Below are 26,311 nucleotides of genomic sequence, written 5' to 3'. Positions count from 1 at the left end.
CATCCTCAAAAACTTGCTCTTCAAACAAGTCGGATTCATAATCAAACCATAGTTCTTCTAGCAAGGACTCACCACCACAAGACACAAGAGAAGGCTTCTCGACCATGGCAGGTTCACACAAAGCATCTCCACACTTGCACTATGCTTCTCTTTTACCTTCAGCTGGCTAACAGACAACTCGTATACATCGTTCATCACTTCATCCACATGAAAAACATCATAAGTTGCATACCTAGAGGACATGGACTCTGTCTCCCATGTAGTATCTATGTCCATACTGCTAGAGCTTTGAGAACTTTTGGACCCCTTTTCTAAATTTGCCGGTTCTTGCACCTCTGCTACCTTTCCCATTGATGGTTCTAGAACCGACACTTCTTCTTCAAGGCCTTTTATCATCCCGTCCTCTTGAGGAAGCAAATTGGGTGGCAATCTGAATATGCCTCTCTGTATCTTTTGAGACCTGGTTGGCACTTGTTCTACCTCTTCTAGCTTGGCATCAGCTTCTCGTGCTTTGATCAAATACATATCAATAAAAGGAGGATCTTTTACCTCTTGATGCTCACCCATCTTTTTGGGCCTAGGTCCACTGGTTGCCGGAGTATAGACTGCAACAATCCAGCCTCCATCTTCTTCTTCATTTTTTGACTCTTTGCTCTAGCGACTCTGACAGCTTTATCAAAGGTCCTTGGATCTTCATAATCCACTCTCTCACGAACATAGGGATGCAAGCACGATAGAAACCTTTCTAGCTTAAAATATCCCGCATTGGTTGCTTGGGTAGCAGCCGCAAAATCTCCCCAATAAGCTTCAAATCTATCAACAAAGGCATTGAAATTTGCACTTACGTCCTGTTGCAAGCCTTTGATCTTTGCATCTGCTTTTGAAGCTGACACCACCTTTCAATACCTTTGTAGAAATTGCTCGCAAAATCTGATCCAATTCTGCTTGTGTGCATCTTCTAAGCCATCGAACCAAGCTTTTGCTTTACCTCGCAGCACCAAAGGTAGAGTCTGGAGCTTTGCTTCATCACGTGGCATCCGCGATACTACTAGCATAAATAGCTCAAAATCGGCAATCCAATCGCCCGCATCTTCATCTCCTTTGAACAATGAACCAAACTCTTGCTTCATCTTGATTCACGAACACTTGGTCAAGAATCAATCAGTGGATCCTCAATGGGCCACCACAAGATGGAAAAGGGGAAATGGGAAAACAACCAACACACTTAGTAAATGCCAATGATTTCACAGCACCCCTATCCTCTAGTAAACACACACCTAGACTCCTGATCTGCAAACAATCAATGTCCAAGCCCGTACCCAACCATCCCCGACTACACACACCCGATAACAAAGCATATCATCATGGCTTCAACATTAACCCTTCAGTGCACCTTTCTCTATATACAGGCAATTCAAAATTGATCAATAACTTCAGACCTTTGCAAAAATCTCTAGCATACACCCAATCTATGCCAAGCCGACATCCACCTTGCATACTCAATACCCACACGAGGAACACTGGCACACAATACACAAGTAGATAAAGATGACATGAATCTGAGATATAGAACAAAGAAATATCCTGGAAAATCCTTCCGAAAGTGTATACAATATAATATGAAGATGTATCTCCTAACTCAACGCGATCTTGATGAGCATGGCAATCCTTCCCTTCCTTCTCTTGTGTACCACCCTTCAAAAACAATTTGAGGCAGACCCTTCAGTTATACTCCCTCCCTTGATCTCCCAATCTTTGTAACGCCACCCTGTTGGTACCCACGGCTCTTGGCTCTTCAAGTCCCTCCTCATGGCCCTGCACAACACATGTCGCCTTTCCTCACTGCCATCCTCTGTTCTTGGTGACATCTACAAACTTCATCCCTCTCAATCTGTAGCAACCAACACCTGTTCTTCACCTTGGTGGCCTCCCTTGCTCACGTGCAACCTTCCTTCTCTGTAGGCAGCGCCACCTTGTGGCCTCAAATCCCTTGTCAGCCCCCGGCCTTCCTTGCTTTGGCCACTAGCGATATTGCTAGTGGTCACCTCCTTTGCAATTGGCTCCCCTCTCTTGCTCACGGCCGAGCTTCCCTGCACCTTGCAAAAGCCTTCTCATTCCCTCGTGACAGCCCCTCTGGCTCCCTTGTGCCGCCAAAGGCCCAGTCCCTCGCTCCACCAGATGGCGGTTTTTCCCATGTAATCTCCAGTGCCGCCTTTAACAACTTTGATTCTTTTTTTTTAATAACAAAAACGCCTGCTTGGCCTAGCTTCCTATGCAAAGAAGTCCCATCGATCGCTGTCATGTCAAGCTCGGCATTCCCTTGCCCAAATCTCAAGCTTGTGCATGGTCATGATCCCGTCCCTAGCAAAAGCCAACCCCCGCAATGATTCTCGACCAAGGGTATTTCGCCGAAAAATTAGGAATGTCATGGTTGTGCCGCTTCAAACTTGCTAGGATGCTTGACCCTCAACCTGCCATGCACCTCCCTTTGTGCACATAAAAACCTTCAAGCTAGCTGACCTTGATGTCCAACTCTCCATAGAAATCATAGCACCTACCGCCTTACAAGGCTTGAGAACCACAAATGACGTGTACAATGTCACATTTGGCATACACATCCCAATTGCATTTGCTGCTATATTCATCTAACACATGTTCAAGCATTTCCCCATCAGGCTACTAATTTCCACACCGCGGCTACTGGCACTTCCATGGGTCGACACAGTTTGGGTGCACCAACGGTTTGACTACAAACACCACATATCCTATTGGACATGACACTTGCATGTCTATTAACACTTCTTTCATGATAAGGAGTTGTTTTCACACTCAATTCGGGACCTTCATGCAGTATTTTCACACTATATTTGTGCAGTACAGCAGTTTGCTATAGTGTGATGACGGCACTTTACCATGGAGATTTCTTGGCGGTCGGGACACCCCATACTACTGCTACACTCACGGAGTACGCCGGAGTATTGTCCTTCAATGGACATCGTAGAAGACATCTTCATCATTTGCCTCACATCTTTGGCTTCATGCGATTTGTTCAACATTCGATGCTAAGAGGGACCAGTCTACCAGCTTAACCAATATTCTAGCTTTTCCTCCCCTGGCACTTTCCCATATTAAATGATCAATTTAACATGAGAAAATCATTTAGGAGAATTAGATATTAGTTATTATGACAATTGTCAAAGCGTGCATGTGTGTGTGTGTGTGTGTGTGTGTGCGTGTGTGTGTGTGTGAGAGAGAGAGAGAGAGAGAGAGAGAGAGAGAGAGAGAGAGAGAGAGAGAGAGAGAGAGAGAGAGATTACAGAGAGAAAGCGTGCATGTGTGTGTGTGTAAGAGAGAGAGAGAGAGAGAGAGAGAGAGAGAGAGAGAGAGAGAGAGAGAGAGAGAGAGAGAGAGATTACAGAGAGAAAGCGTGCATGTGTGTGTGTAAGAGAGAGAGAGAGAGAGAGAGAGAGAGAGAGAGAGAGAGAGAGAGAGAGAGATTATAGAGAGAAACTAGATGGGCACTTATCAACAAGAAGAATAAGAGAGTAGAGAGAGGTTGTGTATGTGTGTGTATGAGAGAGAGATTAGAGGGGCACAGAGAGAAAGCGTGCATGTGTGTGTGTGTAAGAGAGAGAGAGAGAGAGAGAGAGAGAGAGAGATTATAGAGAGAAACTAGATGGGCACTTATCAACAAGAAGAATAAGAGAGTAGAGAGAGGTTGTGTATGTGTGTGTATGAGAGAGAGATTAGAGGGGCACCGATCAACACCAACAAGAAGAGAGTAGAGAGAGATTGTGTATGTGTGTGTATGAGAGAGAGAGAGAGATTAGAAAGGCATTGTTCAATGAAAGGAAGATAGGAGGAGAGACAGAGAGATTAGAGAGACTAATTATCAACAATTACTCACATCAAAGTATCTGCACTTTTTGGTGAAGTATGATAAAAGAGGTTTTCCTTGCAATGAAAAGTGGATTGATTGCACACACATGTAGATAGATAGAGGGAGGGAGAGAGAGAAGAAAAAGACAAATTGCACCTCTAATAAATCTCGAACTCTTGACCATTTCCTCAAAAGGAAATTTTGATTACCATCTACTACATTTGGGCAATAAAAGGATTTTTTCACTCTCTCTCAACGAAAAGAGGTTGATTTGTGTTACTTGAAAAAAAACTCTAAGCATGCCCAAATGGTGATGGCTACAACGACACTAAAGCAACAAATTAGAATTGTGAGAATTAAGTACAACTAGCCACATGGACAAATTGAAAAAACCAAAAACCAAATGAAAAGCCTCTCTTAAAGAGATTAACATTTGCCCATGGTAAGTTAAATGCAGAGAGGATGACATCAACCTCCAAAACTTCCACCAAAAGCACACTCCGCAATCTTTCTCTCACTCTCTCACACACACACATGCACACACACACACACCCATGAGGACAATTTCTAATATACATATACATAAGTCTATGTGTGTGTGTGTGTGTGTGTGTGTGTGTAAGCATACATACATATATATCCGCACATATACATACATATGTATGTATATATGACGTACATATATATATGTATGTATATATGTATGTCCATGTCTATCTCTCTCTCTCTCTCTCTCACATACACCTCCACGAGGAGAATTGTAGAAAAACACCCAAGGGATATTGGAGATCAATCTGACAAGTCAAACTTAAGATTTGTTACTCAAAATGAGAGAGAGAGAGAGAGAGAGAGAGAGAGAGAGAGAGAGAGGGGGGGGGGGGGGGGGGGAATGGTGCTCCAAGCTCCCATAGAGCCACTGTAATGAAATTGGCTTATTAACTTGAGACTAGAAGAAAATAATGAGAGTACTTTTGCGAAATTACTTTGTGAGCATAGCAAGTGATCATAATTGAAGATAGAAACATAAAATATCAAATAGTAGCTTGGCATGAACAATACTTTTGCAAGAGAGAGAATGTAGAGAACATGACAACAATTGAGGACCAAATTTATGTGGAGCCAGTCCCCCCTCCAATAGGCATTTGTATTATGATTTCTCCCATCAAGAGAGACTTGTTACAATACAATCTTTGTGTTCCTTGTGACCTAGGTGATGCAATGAAGATGGAAAGCTTCATGCATCATGAGCATAACATAAACTTTGAGGAAAGCATTAACTATCCCAAGCCTCAGTCCCAAGACCTCAAACACCTTCGAAGGTGGAGAGAGCTAGTAGGGAATGAGGGTAGGGAAGAGGAAGAAGAAACATTTCATAGGAGAAAGTATTAGTTCCTCACTTAACATCACTCTTCTTGCTAGCATACACAATAGCATAGTAATGAAGATGGAGAAGATGACAAGCTTAAGCATTGAAACATGGCTCTTGGTTGGATTTGCATTCCATAGCCAAGAGTGTTGGTGTAGGCTCTCAACCTCTCTACTTGCTTGGAGAAGGAGAGGGAGCTCTTGCACTTTTCACTTCACGCCATGAGAATGTGTGTGAGTGTGTGTGGGAGAGTATACCCCCTAAGAAAGCCCCTAGCTTCCTTGGTCGACCCCCCTTGTAGCTCATTCTTGAAGCTCATTGGACCCCTCCAGGCCTAGCCAATCACAAGTAGGAGGTAAATCAAGTAATAAGGGTAGCCGTGGGACAAGTGTCCCTCTTTCCCCTTTGAAAGAGAGAACCTGATAAATATAAAAACAATTAATTAAATCTTCTAATTTATCATTGAACCCCTTGGGTGGCAAACCAATAGGCTTCAGGCACACCATGAGGGTAACATGAGGAGAAACTTGACAAGTGTCCCTTTTGCTTTCTTTGTACCAAGCATGCCTTGTGTGAGTGTGTGTATGTGTGTGTGTGTTCTCTCTCATCCCCCCTCTTGTAGGGATCGCCCCCTCGTTGTAGGGATTGGCTTTGACTTTTGTACCACCTCAAGCTCCTCAACCTTGGGCCTAGTTCTCACCAAAAGCTTGGCCCTTAAGCCCCTCAAGCTTGGGCTGGGTTCTCACCTCAAGTACAACCCTAGAATCTCAAGCATGACAAGAACCTCAAGCATATCAATCATCAAGCACCTCAAGCATCTCGTTCATCAGGCACCTCAAGCACCTTAGTCATCAAGCACGACAAGCACCTCAAGCACCATAAGCTTGGGCCGGGTTCCCACCTCAAGCTCATCCCTAGCTTACCTAAGGTCAATGGACTTTTACACTAATTATTGGAGGTCTTCAATGAAGCTAACCCTAAGGTCTTATGCTCCATTGGTTAGCCTTGCTCTTTGATAGACCATCTCTCATATGGGCCTCTTTACCATTGGCCCCATGTTGAGATAGATCTATAAGCACATGTCTATATTTTAACCCTTGTTCCCATTTATTCTCCCACATTAAATGATCAGTCTAATATGAAAAAATCATTTGGGTTGGTTAGATATTAGATTTTATGACATTACCTCTCTTTTGAAATCATAGTCGTCACTCATCAACTATGAGGTAGAAGGGATAAAGCCTTAGTCATTAGTCAATCTTACTTAGCGGGTAGAGGATCCCTTTTAACCCTACGACATCTTTCCAAGATAGATGACTAATCCATTTGGTGCTTGGGAGACATAGATGTCGCAAGCATGTCTACTCTTTAGTCCATTTCATTCTCCCAAAGTAGAGTGACAAATTCTACTTGGTGTTTGAGAGACGTCGTCATCACAAACATGATTCTAAGCATGCATACAATTTAAATTTATGCACAATTAAAAAGAGAACTAGTCTTATAAGACAAAAACATGGGTCATTTAAAAGAAATTTGTACATTTGCTTACATTAATGTAGCATTGTAAGCATTGACAAGGTTCATACTATCCTTAAGATGTATTCCTTGCATCCATCTAGCATCTTCAAAAGGATAATTTTTGAACTTAATAAGATACCACCGGATAATCTTACCATGTCGTAGTACCTTGTCTTCATGCCAAAAGGATAGCTTCAGGTTGTAGCACCTCTTCTTGGTCTTCAATTTCGGGAGGGTCCACAATAATTGATTCACTTGGTGACTCTCCTTTGTAGGGCTTGAGTATTCTCACATGAAAAGCATTTTGTATGAGCCAATGGTTGGGAAACTTGAGTTGGTAAGCCATCTCATTGATAGGCTTCAAGATTTGGAAAGGACCATAGTATCTTTTTGCTAGCTTAACATAATACTTTTGATAGCCTGTAGGATTTTTCCCCGTCATTTGCCTTAATTGAGCCTTAGGAAACTTAAGTAAGACCCAATCATTTTCTTTGAACGTTAAGGCCCTTCTGTGCTTGTCTTAGTTGAGAGATGGATATAGCCTCCTTAATCTTTTAAAAAGATTCTCTCAAAAATTTTGAGATCATTGAGACTATGACCATTGAGATGGATATATTTTGAGAGATTATTGTAAATTTTGAGATCATTGAAACTATGACCCATGTTTTTGAGTTTTTTGCCTTTGTTGAGAGATGGATATAGCCTCCTTAATCTTTTGAAAAGATTCTTGTAGGTCACGGCTATACTCATCGGCAACAAAGATCTTCCCATGTACTTTGAGTAGCAAGGGACTTTTAGGTCTTTCCTCAATGATCTCAAAATTTTCTCGTAGAAGTATGTACAGTATTATTGTAGGCATACTCTACAAGAGGTAAGTACTTTTCCCATTGTGAGCATTGATCTACTATGGTAACATAAGTCTTGACTAGATCGAGTATCATAAGATTGGCTATCTCACTTTGGCCATCCGTTTGTGGGTGATAGGCCAAAGAGAAATTCAATCTTTTTCCTAGATTTTCAAAGAGACCTTTCCAAAAAATAATGGTGTTTGAAAATGTGAGATATGAAGAGAGTTGCCATTTGGTGTGCCTTAATAGTCTTTTTTATAGGAATAAAGTGTGCTTGCTTGTTAAACATGTTGACTATTGTCCATATTCCCGTATTCCCATGGATAGACTTGGGCAATCCAAAGATGAAATCCATGGATATACTCTCCCATGGTGAATTTGGGATAGGCAATGGCTGCAGTAATCCAAGTTTATTCCCTCTATCATACTTGGTCTTTTGGCATACTACACATTTGAAACATACTCTTGTATGTCCACTTTCATGGTAGGCCTAGAAATACGTCTCTACTCTTCAAAGAGTAGGTTGAATACCTCTATGCCCTGCATAGGGAGGAGCATGGGATTCGTACATAACTTTCTCACAAAAGGAATGGTACACATAGCCTATTGCCATGGAAAATATAACCATCCTGCAAGGTGAATGGTTCCTCCTTGTTCCCCAAAGCAAGGGCTGACATTATGTCTCTAAAGGCAAGGTCAGTAGCATACTCATCTATCATAGAGGATAGATCATTGTGAGTAGCTATAGACACCACATTAACTTTTGGTCGTCGTGAAAGTGCATCGGCCACTTGATTGTGCTTACCAGCAATGGTCGCGAGCAATATGGAAATTAAATTGCAAAAGAAAATTTTCCCACCTCATTTTTTTTTCGAAAAGCTTGGTTTGCATCATGAAATACTTGAGACTTTGGTGGTCGATTCGTAGAATAAATGGAGTCCCCAGCAAATAGTGCTTCCATGTGTCTAGGGCACGTAGAACAGCTAAAAGCTATTTTTCATTAATTCCCAAGACTCGTTCATCAGTATTGAGCCTTCGACTCTCATATGCTATGGCATGTCCTTCTTGAAGCAAAACTTATCCAAGGCAATCACCACAAGCATCACATTGGACCTCAAATGGCTTTGAGAGATCCGGAAGCATGAGGACTGGTTGGGAGGTAAGCTTTCCTTTGAGTTTATCAAAAGCATTTTTCTCCTTAGCAGTCCATACATACTTAATGTTCTTCTTAGTTAAGTCATGTAGTGGTCCTACTATTTGAGAGAATTTTGCTATGAAGCCTCTATAGTATGCGCACATACCAATAAAGCTTCTTAGCTCATGTAGATTCCTTAGATTAGGCCATGATTTTATTACCTTGATGGATCCATACGGATACCATCTTGAGAGACAATATGACCTAGGTATTGAATCTTTTGAAGGAAAACTTCACTTTTCTTTTGGTTGAGAAAAGGCTTGTTCTCCCTCAATGCTTGAAAAATCACTTGGAGATGTTTGTTATGTTCCTCCAAAGACTTGGAGTAGATGATAATATCATCAAAGAACACTCCAATGAATTTGCGGTAAGGTCTAAAAAATTTCTCCATTAGACAATTGAACGTAGGTGGTGCATTAGTCAAGCCAAAAGGCATGACTAGATATTCATAAAGACCAAACGTTGTGCGAAACACGGTCTTTAGGATATCTTCATCCACTATCCTTATTTGACGATAGCCACTTTTAAGGTCAATCCTACTGAAAGGTAGAGCCTTGTAGCTTATCAAACAGATCTCTACTTGAGGCACGGAAAATTTATTTTTGATAGTGATATGGTTTAGTGCTTGATAGTCCACTTGTTGAGATAGGCATGTCCTTCTTGCTCCAACTGTGGGAAACACCTCTACATGTGCATACTATTTGCTATTGGCATTTGTCCTATAAGTTGTAAGATTCTGAGAAGGGCCACATGGAGAGTTATCAGCCAGATAGCCACTCTAACTTTGTGCATAAATAAATTCCAACACTATGATGTACATTACACTATGCTAAAATTATTTCTAGCCTTTTTTGTGTATTGAATCCACCTTTACTAAAGTGTGTGTACTTCTCTCTCTAACTGTCTAAGCTATGTCTGCACACACACACAAACCTCCTTGAGCACACACATGCACACCATCAGCCCCAACAACTGGTATCAGAGCCAGTGAGCATCACAACAAGCTTAGAAATTCTATTAGCATCACACAGAAGCCCAATTTACTGATTTTCAAGTGCATTAATCACTGATCAGAAGGTGATAAAGAAGCCCAATCAGCCTCTTAATCAAAGAAAATCGAGAGCATGGCTTGAAGTTGCTTCGATCCAAGCTTGAGGATGTTTTTCCCTCACTAAGGCGCTCTCTTTTGTAACTTTGGATCATGAAAAGCTGAAAATTTCAGCTTATCACCTCATTCGACGGCTTCGGCTTCGCTTCGAAATCTCTTCCCGGCCTTGGAGATTCGCTGATCAGCCCCTTCGGATATAGTCGCAACTCAAAAACGACCCCTCTTGCAATACCTGATCGCGGAATGGCTTCAAGATCAACCCAACTCGCTTTGGACGGCAACTGCTCATCTCAACAACTCTCAGGTCTCGTTTTCTGTGTACATAATGCCTTTTTTTGAATTATAGTAGCCGTTTGAGCCTTTGTTTGGCTATTGGAGCTTCACACCAACATACTACACAACACCAACAATTTGCAACGCTCCCATTATAATCGTTTTGAGAGATTAAACCCCGCAAGTTTACGAACACTCGAAGTGGTAGCCAAGCTCAACATTGACAACACGCTCGACTTCGTCACCAAGCTTGACATAGTCAATATTTTATGGTCGATTTGTATTCGATCAAGCTTCTAAGCTGTTCAAACTTCAAAGCGTGATTTTCCAAGGCACATGCACACTTACACACACGTAATTTAATCACCACTTGTGAAGAAGGGCTTCACGCACGTGAAGAGTGGCTTCACAATTTTGGCTTCCGATCATTGTGTACAGGGCAAGACACTGCCATAGAGAGAGTCTCTCTACTGGTAAGACCAAGTCCCTTTGTGTGTATAACCATTTTGCACAATGGGAGAAAAAGGGATTGAAAAATTCAATGGAGACGGTTTCCACACTTGGCAGACCAAGCTGCGAGGATACCTTATGAAAAAGCAACTAGGGTCTGTTGTAAAACCGAGAATAAGAGAACCATCCACTTCTACTGAAGACACTCTCAGTAGGGCTCAAATTGCACAAGCACAAGCTAAAGATGAGCAAGCACTAGGCATAATTATCACATCACTCCACAATAGTTATGTGCACTTTACAGATAGCTGCACCACTGCAATCCAAGCATGGGATATTCTGGAACATAATTTTGGTGCTAAAAAAAAGCACAGTAAGATTAGCTTAAAGAACAATCTTTATAAACTTACTATGCTTCAAGAGGAGGATGTTTCAAGCCTCGTTAACAGACTAATGAGCATAATCACGCAGCTCACTTACATTCAATGCCAAGTCTTGGAAGAAGATCAAGTCGTTGTGCTCCTAAGTGCTCTACGTGAAAGTTTTGACAACATAGTCACAGTCTTAGAGCAAAAAGAACCCATACCTTCTCTGCAATATGTTACAGGGGCAATCCATGAAGAAGAAAAGAAAAATAAGAAGAAATCTGAATCAGTGGGAGGAGCTTATTTCACATCATCATCATCATCATCATCATCTAGGGGGTCATCATCATCACCTAGATTAAATAACAAGAAGTGTTATGAATGTGGCAAGCCTGGACACTTCTCCAATGACTGCTACAAGAACAAATATTGTAGCAATTGCGGCATCAAAGGTCATCCACCATCAAAGTGCCAAGGAAGCAAAAAAATAGAGTCAATCTTGCAGAAGAAAAGGATGGAGATGCAACTCAACAGGAAGAGAATTGTCTCCATGCACATGCTGCCCCCAACTACTTTTGCGAGTATACTGATGTATTATAAATATGGATGGTCTTCCACATTCTTTGTTTAAGGGGAGGATTTCTTGGTCTGTGTGACACCATATGATGAGACCACTCAGTCTGTGTGACTTTAGTCTAGTGACTACCTTGGTCTGTGTGACCATTAGCCTGTGTGGCTTTAGGTCTCAATTCAGCTTCATTCAGTATAGTCCATGCCTAAGGGGAGTATTGTTGAGATAGGCATGTCCTTCTTGCTCCAACTGTGAGAAACATGTGCATACTATTTGCTATTGGCATTTGTCCTATAAGTTGTAAGCTTCTCAGAAGGGCCACATGGAGAGTTATCAACTGGATAGCCACTCCAGCTTTGTGCATAAATAAAGCCCACCACTATGATGTACATTACACTATGCTGAAAGTATTTCTAACCTTTTTTGTGTATTGATTCCACCTTTACTAAAGTGTCTGTACTTCTCTCTCTAACTGTCTAAGCTATGTCTACACACACACAAACCTCCTTGAGCACACACACGCACACCATCAGCCCCAACACCACACACATATAGTATGTACCATCTTTATTTTGCACTAAAAGGGTTGGATAACAAAAGGGAGAGGAACTAGGCCTCACCAACCCTTTGTCGACAAATTCTTGTACTTGCCTCATCATCTCCTCTTGTTGAGCTTGTGAGACTCGATAAGGTGGCTTGTTAGGCGGTGAGCTTCCTAGAAGGAGCTCAATGCGATGGTCATCATCCCCTCGTTTTGGAGAGTCCATAGGGATATCCTCGATGAACACGTCTTGGAATCCTTTTAGAAAATTAGACAAGTCTAACTCTTCTTGATTCCTACCATTTACTTTTGATGAAACATTAGGATCTTTTATAGACTCTTTGAAAAAAATGATGTACGCAAAAACTGAGCTCTTCATTGATTTATCAAAAGCAGGAGGATTTACAAGTGGAATAGTGCGACCATGCTCACTAGCATCTATATACATGTTCTTTCCCCTGTAGATGAAGTAGATTCTCCTTTCAAGGAACTTCATATTGGCAGCCATGCGATCAAACCATGGGGCCCTTAGGATAGCATCCTCATGTTGGAGAGGAAGTCTTCTTTGTCGACATAGATTTGGACATGAAGCCTCAACTTCCCAATCAAGGGAGTAACGGAGGCTTGCTGTCCCTTGAACGCTGTGTCAGCAATTACCATATCTCCCATCTCGAAATCTTGAATGCCCAACTTGGTGGCCAACTCCATTGATATGAAGTTGTGAGTAGAGCCAGGGTCAAACAAGATGAAGGCATCATGCTCTCTTACCTTTCCCCAAGCATAGGAAAGTGATGATACTTTGCAATCAACATCCTCTTTTGGAGCTTCAATGGTGGAAGCCCTAGGAGTCTCATTGCAAGCATTCTTCTTGGGAAAAGAACGATAGACATGTCCTTGCTCCCCACACTTGAAACACTCATGGTCCTCGCAAAAAGCTTCAAGCTCTTCAGGAGAGAGTTTGTTTTTGCCTTTGTAAACTCCCTTCTCCTTGGACCAATTTTTGTTGTTGTTGTTGGAAGTGCCTTGGGAAAAATTTTGAGCATTGGTTTTTCCCTTTGCATCATTTTTGTCTTTGTTTTCCATGGGCTTGACATTCTCCGTCTAGCCCCTTGATGGAAATTGATTTCATGGTGTGATGGATTACTTCGGTGATAGAACCAGGCCGTTGAGAGTTGATGTATTCGGCAATCTCTTTAGGTAATCCCGCATAGAATTGCTGATTTTGCTTGGCAAAGTCTATCTTTTGAAAGACAATAGCCTTGAGATGTAAATCTCAAAACTTGTCTACATACTTGTGGATAGACTCATGAGAGAGAAGCTTCAAGCTGCGCCATTCGATAAGCACTTTGTCCTTTGTATTGCTTGCAAGGTATCATGATGGAAACTTGTAGAGTTTTCCATGTTTTGGGGCCTTCGTTGTTGCCACGAAGGCTAGCCCACCATTGACGATCTACATGGAATAGCTTGGAGGACTCTGTGAAGCCCTCGTCTCCAAAGGCCACATCAAATTGTTGGATGAAGGCCAACACTTTGTCGTTAGCACCAAAGGTTCCATCATAGGTGATAAAAGAGATACTCTTTCCTCCCTCCTTGAACTTCTATAGCTTTTGTGACCTTCGCCGTGTAGGGTATGATTTGTGATGTCCTCCCCTCCTGTATTCTCTAGGAGAATAGCCATAGCTTTTGTCAGAAGAGGATGAAGGTGAAGAAGAAGGAGAAGAGACTGACCTCTTTCTTGCCCTTTTCTTCCTTTGTTTCCTCTCTTCCCTTTGGGAGTGACGAGGAGAAGGAGTGTGTGTTGATCTTTTCCTCTTGGGAGGAGTGGGCGATCGTCTAGACCGCCGTCTTTGTGGAACCACATCTTTAGAGGAACTTAAAGTTTCATTGCTTTCTTGCTCTTTGAATTCCTCCTCTTGTATGGGAGAGAGTCTTCTTCTTTTGGGGGTATCTTCAAGAGGCCTCCTAAGCTCTCCATCCTGTTGGAGAGGAAGGGAAATTACATAAGCATGAAGTTGTTGAGTAACTTCGGCTTGCAAAACAGGGTTGCCCATAGCTTGCTGCAACCTAGTTACGAGATAATTCACAAACATGGGGGCATCATCATTAGCACCTTCATGTGCAAAATCAAAGCTATCAATATTCATTCCACTCTCTTGGTTATTTTCATCCATGTTAACAAAATTTGTGTACGTACTTAGTGTATGCTTTGGCAATTCAAAACCTTAGTTGCCACTCCTCTTAGCCTTTGAAAATTGGCTCTTAAGTATCTACACCCACGGCTCGAAGTGGTTAATTATAGAGAGTAGTGAAGTAGGTCTAACATGGTAGAGTTGCCAAGGGCTAGCTCCTTTCGGACTTCTTATGGCTCAATAATGGTAAAGCCGTAGGCAAGTGTAAAAAGACTCCATTATTAAGTCAAAGCTCCCAAGGTGTGCACCATATCCCACATAGTGGGCTAAAAAAAAAAACGATAATAGATCCCAGTTTCACTTACCCTAATATAATTAACAACATCAACCATTTATAGGCTACTTAAGGACCTCTCCTCTTAAGCAAGAAAAGAGAAACCAAATGCTCTAATATCAATGTAATGAAATTCGCCTATTAACTTGAGAGTAGATGAAATTAATGAGAAATTACTTTGTGAGCGTAGCGAGTGATCATAATTGAGGATAGCAACATAAACATAGGAATTACTTAGCTTGGCATGAACAATACTTTTGCAAGAGAGAGAATTTAGAGAGCATGACAACAATTGAGGACCGGATTTATGTGGAGCCAGTCCCCCCTCCAATAGGTATTTGTATTATGATTTCTCCCATCAAGAGAGACTTGTTACAATACAATCTTTGTGTTCCTTGTGACCTAGGTGATGCAATGAAGATGGAAAGCTTCATGCATCACTAGCATAACATAAACTTTAAGGAAAGCATTAACTATCCCAAGCCTCAGTCCCAAGACCTCAAAAACCTTTGAAGGTGGAGAGAGCTAGCAGGGAATGAGGGTAGGGAAGAGGAAGAAGAAACATTTCATAGGAGAAAGAATTAGTTCCTCACTTATCATCACTCTTCTTGATAGAATACATAATAGCATAGTAATGAAGATGGAGAAGATGACAAGCTTAAGCATTGAAACATGGCTCTTGGTTGGATTTTTATTCCATAGACAAGAGTGTTGGTGTAGGCTCTTAGCCTCTCTACTTGCTTGGAGAAGGAGAGGGAGCTCTTGCACTTTGCACTTCACACCATGAGAATGTGTGTGAGTGTGTGTGGGACAGTATACCCCCTAAGCAATCCCCTAGCTTCCTTGGTCGACCCCCCCCCCCCCCCCCCCCCCCCCCCCCCCCCCCCCCCTTGTAGCTCATGCTTGAAGCTCATGGGACCCCTCCAGGCCTAGCCAATCACAAGCAGGAGGTAAATCAACTAACAAGGGTAGCCTTGGGACAAGTGTCCCCCTTTCCCCTTTGAGAGAGAGGACTTGATAAATGTAAAAAAATTAATTAAATCTTCTAATTTATCATTGGGCCCCTTGGGTGGCCAACCAATAGGCTTCACGCACACCTTGAGGGCAACATGAGGAGGAACTTGACAAGTGTCCCTTTTGCTTTATTTGTACAAGCATGCCTTGTGAGAGTGTGAGAGTGTGTGTGTGTGTGTGTGTGTGTTCTCTCTCATCTCCCCTCTTGTAGGGCTCGCCCCCTCCTTGTAGGGATTAACTTTGAATTTTGTGCCACCTCACTGAGCCCCTCAACCTTGGGCCTAGTTCTCACCACAAGCTTAGCCCTTAAGCCCCTCAAGCTTGGGCTGGGTTCTCACCTTAAGTACAACCCTAGCATCTCAAGCATGACAAGAACCTCAAACATCTCAATCATCAAGCACCTCAAGCATCTCAGTCATCAGGCACCTCAAGCACCTTAGTTATCAAGCACGACAAGCACCGTAATCCTTGGCCGGGTTTCCACCTCAAGCTCAACCCTAGCTTACCTAAGGTCAAAGGACTTTTACATTAATTATTGGAGGTCTTCAATGAAGCTAACCCTAAGGTCTTATGCTCCATTTGTTAGACTTGCTCTTTGATAGACCATCTCTCATTTGGGTGCCTTTACCATTGGCCCCATGTTGAGGTAGACCTATAAGCACATGTCTATATCTTAACCCTTGTTCCCATTTATTCTCCCACATTAAATGATCAGCTTAATATGATAAAATCTTTGGTTTGGTTAGATATTAGATTTTATGACAACCAAAGAACTATGTGTGTGTGTGTGTGTGTGTGTGTGTTCGTGTTCTCACCTTAAGTACATCCCTAGCATCTCAAGCATGACAAGAACCTCAAGCATCTCAATCATCAAGAACCTCAAGCATCTCAGTCATCAGGCACCTCAAGCACCTTAGTTATCCAGCACAACAAGCACCTCAAGCACCTTAAGCCTGGGCCGGGTTCCCACCTCAAGCTCAACCCTAGCTTACCTAAGGTCAAAGAACTTTTACATTAGTTATTGGAGGTCTTCAATGAAGCTAACCCTAAGGTCTTATGCTCCATTGGTTAGACTTGCTCTTTGATAGACCATCTCTCATTTGGGTGCCTTTACAATTGGCCCCGTGTTGAGGTAGACCTGTAAGCACATGTCTATATCTTAACCCTTGTTCCCATTTATTCTCCCACATTAAATGATCAGTTTAATATGAGAAAATCATTTGGGTTGGTTAGATATTAGCTTTTATGACAACCAAAGAACTATGTGTGTGTGTGTGTGTGTGTGTGTGTGTGTGTGTGTGTGTGTGTGTGTGTGTAATGGCTATTGCCCACACAGGAGCAATAGGAATTACGGGAATGATTACCCGCAACTACATTATGTGAACATCAACATATAGAATGACAAGAGAAGGAAGTATACAGTACACAGGAACAAAACGCCTCTTACTTCATTCATGTATAATCCAGACTCAGAGTTACAACAGTAGATGCCATGAATATCATAGAGGTTGGTTAAGTTACATCAAAAGACAGGTATGCCCCTCCATATACAACCGCTGCTCCAGCGCAGATTGGGAACGGTGCACACACTCCTGTCCCATGATATCCCATGAAGAACTGCCGCTACGGCCGCCGCATACCACATGACTCCTGATCCACAGTGTCCAGATCTCCGCAGGACCGCATGTGGCACGCACGGTGGATTGCGCAAACCCACACTCAACCCCTCCGGTTGGAAGGTTCCGGTGGTTGCTCTGCACCCTGCTCTGGTGAAGAGGAAATATCAATATAGCCAAAGCCTCTAAAATCTGCAATATGTGCCCGATAGACCTCATCCAAAAGACGTGGATCTATCTCAATTTGTTCCGGCTAGGCAGCCCGAGGAATAAACTTCGTTGGCAAAGAAATAGATTGAGGCGCCTGTGGCAGAGGAGCAAGAGGTGTATGTAAAGGATAATAGCGAGAAAGGTATCTATTAAGAGAAGACCAAAATGGAGGGCAAGGTGGTAGACTGAGAGAAAAAGAATGAGCTAAGGTCTCCACCCAAAAAACAGACCCTGCGCCGCTCCTTACGAAATCGACAAATCATTTTCTGCAAATGAGATACATGAGCCTGGGCTTCAACACAATCCTTCGTAGCTTGTGCCCAATCAGCAACATCAAAACCCTTGGGAACAACACTCTTACCTCTGTCAGTGTTGGAGGACTCGGGGTGTTGCACCACAACCTGCTGAGTGTGTGGCTGTGCTCGCACCTCAGCAGCCAAGCGTGTGCTCCAGCTTTGTAATTGATTATACAAAAACACTCGGAGATCTTCTTGCATCTCCACTGCCAACGCATCCAAATCATTCATATTAATCATTACATCGCCAGGGTGCGAGGCTAAGTAGGAGGCTAGGCTATGCTGCGTTCTCAACTGAAGAAGTTCCTGTTGAATAGAGGCCACAAACTCAGCATTAGCCCCTTGTAACATTTGTATTTCTGCCCCTTGCTGGCGAGTTGTTGCAATCAGCTCTTCATTTTGAGTGAATAACTCGACAATGCTAGTCTGCGAAGCCGCTACCTACGCTTCCAGCTCATTGACTCTTCCCTCTATGGCGGGGGCTGGCCAGGCTTCACGAATAGACTTTGCAAGTCTGCTCAAAAAAGTGCCGCATGCCTGCAATTGGTCAGCGGGGGTCGCTGTCGTAGCCTCCCAAGGTAGCGCTGCGGAAAGAGTACCTCCCATCGAGGCCGCATTGGTAATGCCAGAAGTTTTCGGTTGAGCGGGAACATCCGCAACCGGAAAGCTCATCCACACCGGAGTAGCACTGCCCACTCTCTCCTGAATTCGGTGATGCCAGCAAGCCACCACAGAATCCTCCGAAAGAAGAGATGCAGTTGCCGGAGGTGGTGTCGAAAATTGTTGTTCCTCCCTGCCGCGCTTGCGGCTTGCTGATCCTGCACCTGCAGTGGCCAAATCTTGGGCTCCAGAGGATACCACTGTTGTCGATGGACCAGGAAAATCTCCAGTGCCCACATGCTGCTGCTGTGTTTCCCTCTCATCCGGCACTGCCAAGCTTTGTGTTTGCGACAGAGAAGCATTAGTGCCTTGGACCACCAAGCGATCATCTTCAAAGTGGCAGAGAGGACGCAGGGCAAGAGGAAAAACTTCTCTTAAAGGAAAAATCAATGTGAGCAGTTGGCCAACCTTTGTATTGGTTGGGGTATTCCTCCCCAACTGTGCCATCACTCTTTGGCACTCTGCCAGCAGGCGTTCTCTGACCACCGCTACCCAAGCTACTGGCCCAAAGTTGGCCGAATGCAAAACATTTCTTGCTCGAGTCGAAATGGTATAAGTTTTGGCCTGTAGCCAAATCGGCTCGAAAAACCACCGATATGCATCCCTGGTTGTGACATCTGACAACCCTGACAGCTTAGACTCCCCTTTTACCTTCAAACCAAATTCTTGTTCTACATCTGCAGCAGGGATCACATGAGAGGCACGCACCACGCCATCGTTGGGCAAACAGCAACACCTTGAAATCCTTTCTAATGTCAACTGAATCTGCTGATTATTCAACACCACCATATCTCTAGCAGCGAGTTGCTCAATCAAACCTGCTGCCTGCAGGTGAACTGGGATCCCTTGCCAATCCAGGTTGGCGAACACACACAGCCGCATGTCTTGCAGCCATGCGTCTACTCGTTGAAGCGCTAGCTGCTGTACAGGAGTGAAAGGAATACATTGCAAGAGAGAAGCTGTCATGGTGGCGATGAGATGAAGGAGCAGAGAGTAGAGAACTAAGAGCGCGCAACACATGAAACAAGAGAAACACGATAAGAATCGTCTGCATGTAGTAGTAACCTTTCCACAATGAGTTTCCAAAATAGAGTGATCCACGGTGTCGCAACCATCATAGATCCTTTCCCGCTTTCCAAGATTGCATGCAAAAGAATCGCGAATCATGATTAGGGCGGCTTTCTGCTCTTGTACCACAGCAAAGGGGCACTGAATCGTGGTAGGTGAAACATAATGGCGCAGTCTGAAACCATTGACCGGTATAGAAATAACCTCCCCCCTCAAATCCGCCAAATAAAAAGAGATGGGCCCGCACGCTTGAAAAATCCAGAATGGTCCTGACCACCGTAATTGAAGCTTCCCCGGCATCTTCCCGAGGCGGGAATTGAAGACCAGGACCAGCTGTCCCCGAACAAATTGCCGTGCTTTCGGGCGATCCAGCCATTTTTTTCGCCTAGACTGCAGATCCTGCAGCACCGCAAAGCTATTCAGCCGCTCTTCGTCCAGTTCCTGCAAAACATCCAATCGATAAATCACAGAATCCTCCGGAAGAAGCCGATCCGCAATCAACATCCGCATACTCGGAATCACATGCTCCACCGGAGTGATTGCCTCCATGCCAAATGCCAACTTAAAAGGAGTCAATCCTGTTGCCACTTTATAAGCTGTCCGATAGGCCCATAAGGCGGAAGGAAGTTTCACATCCCAATCCGTTCGATGCATATTCACCAACTTTGTTAAAACCCGAATTAATTGCTTATTAGTTGATTCTACTTGCCCATTCACCTGAGGAAAATATGGAGAAGATTTCCCGTGTAATACAAAATAAAACCGTAGCATTCTCTCCATCACCTTATTTAAAAAATGACTTCCCCTATCACTAACCAACTCAATAGGGCAGCCGTATCTAAAAAAGATATCCTTATATAAGCATCCCACCACAGAAACTGCAGTGTTATCTCTCAAAGGCCATGCCTCCACCCATTTGGTAGCGTAATCCGTGGCTGTCAAGATATACTTATTTCCTGTGTAAGCTGCCACTGGTTTAAAAGGACCAACAAAATCCAAACCCCACTTTTGAAAAGGCTCCAAAGGCAGAACTAGCTGAAAAGGCATTCTGGACCTTTTGGTAGGTTGCCCCAACCGCTGACACACATCACACTGTTGCACATAATTTCTCGCATCCTGAAACAATGTGGGCCACCATAATCCAGATTGGAGAACCTTTCGAGCTGTGATTAATGCTGCAAAGTGACCTCCCGCAATACCAGTATGGACTTCCTCTAATACTGCTTCCTGCTCCTGTGGTAGCACACATCTGAGTAACACCTCTGCCACTGTATGATAATAGATCTTTCCCATAATAATCTCAAAATTTGTGCTTCTAATAGCCATACGTTTCCTCTACTGGTTGGACAAGAAAGAAGGCATTTCACCGCTGTCGAGAAAATGAAACATCTCCTCATACCATGTCCATGGGATGCTAGGAATGACCCTTGCCTATTGCGGGATTGTGATATCCTGTGCAGCTACTCCTGTTAGAAACAGAGACGCATCCGGAAATTCATCAGCTACACCCGTCGGCGGCTCTCCGGAATCTAACCTAGATAGGTAGTCAGCCACCGCATGCTGGGCCCCTGGCCGATGTATGACCTCAAAGTCAAATTCCTGCAGCAAAAGCACCCATCTAGCCAATCTTCCCATCAAATTCTATTGCCTTACCATGTATAAAAGAGCCGAATGGTCCACATGGAAGAAAAAACTTCGGCCCAACAGATAGTGCCGAAATTTCTTTACTGAATAAATCATCCCTAAACATTCCCTTTCGGTTACGGAATAATTTCTTTCTGCGGATGATAATCGTCTACTGGCATAATAGACAGGTCGGAACCATCCTTGACTTTGTTCCTGCATCAGCACACTGCCAATAGTACGATCCGAAGCATCCACAAACACATGAAAATCCTGACCCCAATTCGGTGTAAGCATAATCGGAGCTTTGGATAGCTGAAGTTTTAATCTCCGAAAAGCCAAGTCACATTCCTATGTCCATTCAAAATCTATAGCATGAGCTGCATGAGTGATCGGGATTGCTAAATGCGCGACAAACCGCAAATGCCTCCCATGCCAACGAGCTTGTCCCAGGAAAATCTGGCACTATTTCTGGTTCCGAGGTGCAGGTGCTTCCATAATTGCGGCAATTTTATCTGGATCCACAGAAATACCATCTTCAGAAATGATATGCCCCTGTAGCCTACCACTGCGAACCACAAATGCACACTTTAAAGGATTCAAACTGAATTTCACCTCTCTGCATTTCATCAAGCATAACTGTAATTGCTTCAAATGCTCCAATTTCGCTCCAAAAACACTCAGATCATCCAGAAAAATTCTCATAAAATTCATTAAATAAGGACCAAAATTTTGAAACATATCCCTTTGAAAAGTGGAAGGTGCATTCCGCAATCCAAACCACATCACTGTGCAGGCAAACACACCCCATGCGGTAATAAAAGCTGTTTTTGGCTGATCCCGCAATGCCATTCGGATTTGATTATATCCACTAAACCCATCCAAAAAACTATACATCTCGTGTCCTGCTACATCACCCAAAATGGAATCCAAAAACGGAAGAGGAAAAGGATCTGGAATAGTAGCTGCATTCAATTTCCGATAACCCACACAAATTCGGATTTGCTTATTTTTCTTTGGTACTACCACAATTGGAGAAATCCACTCCGGATTATCAATAGGGGTAATAAAACCCACTTCCAACAGGCGATCAATTTCCATCTTAACTTGCTTTGCCACATTCGGATTCATCATGTATGAGTGTTGCTTCACTGGCACCGCATCCGGTTTCAGATTGATCGTATGCTGATAGAACCTAGGATCCAATCCGTGCATATCCGCATATTCCCATGCGAAAACATCCTTAAACTCGGTCAGTAACTTGATCAAATCATCTCTAAAACTCACCTCCAGTTGCTTATTAATGTATATAGGGTGCGACTCTGCTTGCTCCCCAAGAAAAACCTTCTCTAATTCATCTTCTTTAACCCTTGTAATTTTACCCATTTGCGCCTCAAACTCTCGTTCTTGCTGAATCACGTCCTCCAATGATTCAGGACTTGGAAGCACCTGTTGTTGCTCCCCTATTCCTGTTGGAGTTCCTGAAACCCCCACCGAATTCCCTTTCGGAATCAGAGAAATATCCGCAAGATATAAAGAAACCAAATCCGGATTAGCTTTGAGAAATTTTTCCTCTTCATCCTCTTCTAATCCTTCCACCATAATAACTGTTTCGGCTATCACCGGCCATGCTGCCTGACCTGGCTGTCTGCATGTTCCCAACATCACACGCACTTTTCTTCTACCCTTCTTTACTATAAGCATATTTGCTTCCCAATTATGCTTTACCCTCGCTTGTCGTAACCAGGGTCTCCCAAAGATAATGTGATAATCCTGATTATGATCTTCAATATTTAAGACTACTAAGGAAACAACAAAGGATAAGCCCGCCACATCCAAAACAATGCCCCGAAGTAAACCCACTGGTTGCACTCTTCTTTGATCTGCCATGCGGACTAAAAAGGGTGCAGGCTCCCAATCACTGAGACCAAAATGCTCACAAGCTGCTTGGGTGATAATGTTTACTCCTGCTCCACCATCCAATAGTACCTTGTCAATGTATGTTCCATGATATCGAACTGAAAGCTCCGAAATGAGGGTATCCGTGATCCTATTCGCTGGCAATGGGACTGAATCATCCTCCTCGCTTTCAACTTTCCCAATGGTGACTTCCCTCAGCTCAGTGGTCGTTTGTCGCAGCAATGCATTATGGAAATTCGAGACCAATTTCAACAATGAACCCAGAGGTACTTGAATTGGTGACATGAGGACCTCTTGCCAAACTGAATTCCAATCCTCCTGTTCTTTAATATCATTCTTATTTTTAGCTTTTCTTTCCTCTATTTCCACGCCCACAGTCGATGGCATAGTCGATGTCGATGGTCCTGCTGTCCTCACTGATGGTGCGAATTTTGGCAACCAGGACACAGTTTTTTTCTGCACTTCTTCCTGAACCGTCCAATCCGGAATTTTCACATCGGGAGTTGGAACCACATTTTTACCCGAACGTGTGATTAATGAAACCATTGGATCAGACTCCTCCAGTCCTTCAATCTGAACCATAGCAACACTAGGCTGTTTCCCTGCAGCGCGTTCCTGCTTTTTACGATCGTATTCCATAGTTTCAGTACACTCAAATCGCAAGTGTCCATCCCCCAAACAGAAAAGGCATGTCTTGGGGCGATTAGGATCTCGGCCACCTCTTCCGCGACCTCGTCCTCCCCCTTGACCCCGTCCTCCTGCTGGACCTTGCACAAGCGTCTCTGATGTATGAGCATGAGCCATCGCCACAACAGGCTCGTGTCCCTGCCCTATCTGTGGTTGTTGCCAGGTAGAAGAGTCCCCTCGACCCCGACGACCCTGGCCATTGAAATAACATTCCACTGTATTATGAGTATTGGTCGTGCAAATCGAACACCACTTCTGATTCATTGCGCACTCCTGAGCAGCATGGCCCGGATTCCGACATTGGGTACACCATAGTTCCTTCAGACCTTTAGCCACTACAGCTGATTCCAATGATCAGGATGAAACACCTTTCCCGTGATGTTGGGATTTTTTCCGCGGTGTCTCTTTCGATTCTTTCCCCGAATCGTTGTTGCCTGAGTCCGAGGAATCTGATACTGCGAATTCCGACTCCGAACTATCACTGCCACTGTCTTGCGACTTGCGATGAGATTTCTTCCTGTCTTTTTTCTTTGACTTCTTTGGAGATTCCGTATCCTCTAAAGCCTCTCCTGCTACTACCGCCCTAGCGATGACATTATCCAGTGGAGTAGTTACCTTATCCATTGTTGCCATAGCCGTTCTGAGATCCTTATTGAGCCCCCGCAAAAAATAATCATTCAGCACTTAGGCTGCCAACCTTTGTGCCTGAGGTACCCTCTGCAAAAGCATCCGAAATTTTACAGCGTAATCCTCCACTGGCACTGACTTCTGTCGGAGGTGCAAAGCTTCTCCAAATGTTGAGGGACTGTCTTTTCCGTTTGAAACCTTCGTAGAAACGCTATGGATCCGTTGGCATACGTCTGGAAATGATCATCAGGGTATTCGGACAACCATTTCGTAGCTTTCCTTGAGAGTGTAGATTCAAACACTGGTCGTTGATGGAGAGGAATCACCACCCCAAGATGATTCAATCCATAAGCTTTATTGAGTGGGCGCAAATGTGCATCAGGGTCTTCACTTGAAAGACCTCGAAACTGACTATACTTAATCTGAGGATGAGCCATCACCCCTTGCCCAATGGTTCCTCCTCCTCCCGGGAAAAGCTGACGAGCACTAGGAGGTGGAGACAGTGTGGCGGAGATACTCCCGGACTGCTTACCGGAGACGGTGGTGGAGCAACCTGTGTGGGTGAGGGTGAACGTACAATAGGAGGACATGACTGACTGCGCGGAGTACGTCTCGCTCGCCGCAACCGCCTACACGCACCGGGCTTGGTGATGGAGATACAGATTCCTCAATCGGCGGTGAAGAAAAAATAAGTTCATCTGAACCGCCTCTCCTCCGTCGTCTTCCTACAATTGGAACCACAGGGTCAGGCGGACCCTGCGACCTAGTGCGCATGCATATTCATCGCAGGTCGTCCATCATGCATCGTGGTCGCCAGATGTAATGGCTATTGCCCACACAGGAGAAATAGGCATTACGGGAATGATTACCCGCAACTACATTATGTGAACATCAACATATAGAATGACAAGAGAAGGAAGTACACAGTACACAGGCACAGAACACCTCTTGCTTCATTCATGTATAATCCAGACTCAAAGTTACAACAATAGAAGCCATGAATATCATAGAGATTGGTTAAGTTACATCAAAAGACAGGTATGCCCCTCCATATACAACCGCTGCTCCAGCGCAGATCGGGAACGGTGCACACACTCCTGTCCCATGATATCCCGTGAAGAACTGCCGCTACGGCCGCCGCATACCGCATGACTCCTGATCTGCAGTGTCCATATCTCCACTGGACCTCAGGACCGCATGTGCGGCTAATGCCGTAACAGTGTGTGTGTGTGTGTGTTCTCACCTTAAGTACAACCCTAGCATCTCAAGCATGACAAGAACCTCAAGCATCTCAATCATCAAGCACCTCAAGAATCTCATTCATCAGGCATCTCAAGCACCTTAGTTATCAAGCACGACAAGCACCTCAAGCACCTTAAGCCTGGGCCGGGTTCTCACCTCAAGCTCAGCCCTAGCTTACCTAAGGTCAAAGGTCTTTTACACTAATTATTTGAGGTCTTCAATGAAGCTAACCCTAAGGTCTTATGCTCCATTGGTTAGACTTGATCTTTGATAGACCATCTCTCATTTGAGTGCCTTTACCATCGGCCCCATGTTGAGATAGACCTATAGGCACATGTCTATATCTTAACCCTTGTTCTCGTTTATTCTCCCACATTAAATGATCAGTTTAATATGAGAAAATCATTTGGGTTGGTTAGATATTAGATTTTATGACAACCAAAGAAATATGTGTGTGTGTGTGTGTGTGTAGCAATTCTAAATATATATATATATATACGTAAACGAACACTAACTATTCACAGACTAACAATTCTAGAAAAGTACAGTGGCATTGCACAATAATTTATTTGCAGTTGAAAATAAATTTTGTACAAAGGTAATGAAGATAACAAAATACAACTCAAGAATCCATAAACCCAAAGTCTGCGAAAATTTTGCGTCACACTAAGAGATCCACCATTCGTTAAGAACTGGACATTTTAATCAAGGAAGGTAGCCCTCACCTGCACCCATAGCCACAAGAAAACTATTCGTTAGCACGTGACTGT

The sequence above is a fragment of the Adiantum capillus-veneris genome, chromosome 4 (assembly GCF_014529385.1).
Source record: "Adiantum capillus-veneris isolate H3 chromosome 4, ASM1452938v2, whole genome shotgun sequence".
NCBI lineage: Eukaryota > Viridiplantae > Streptophyta > Polypodiopsida > Polypodiales > Pteridaceae > Adiantum > Adiantum capillus-veneris.
The sequence above is the reverse complement of the archived record's forward strand: the minus strand, read 5'-3'. Positions refer to the sequence as shown.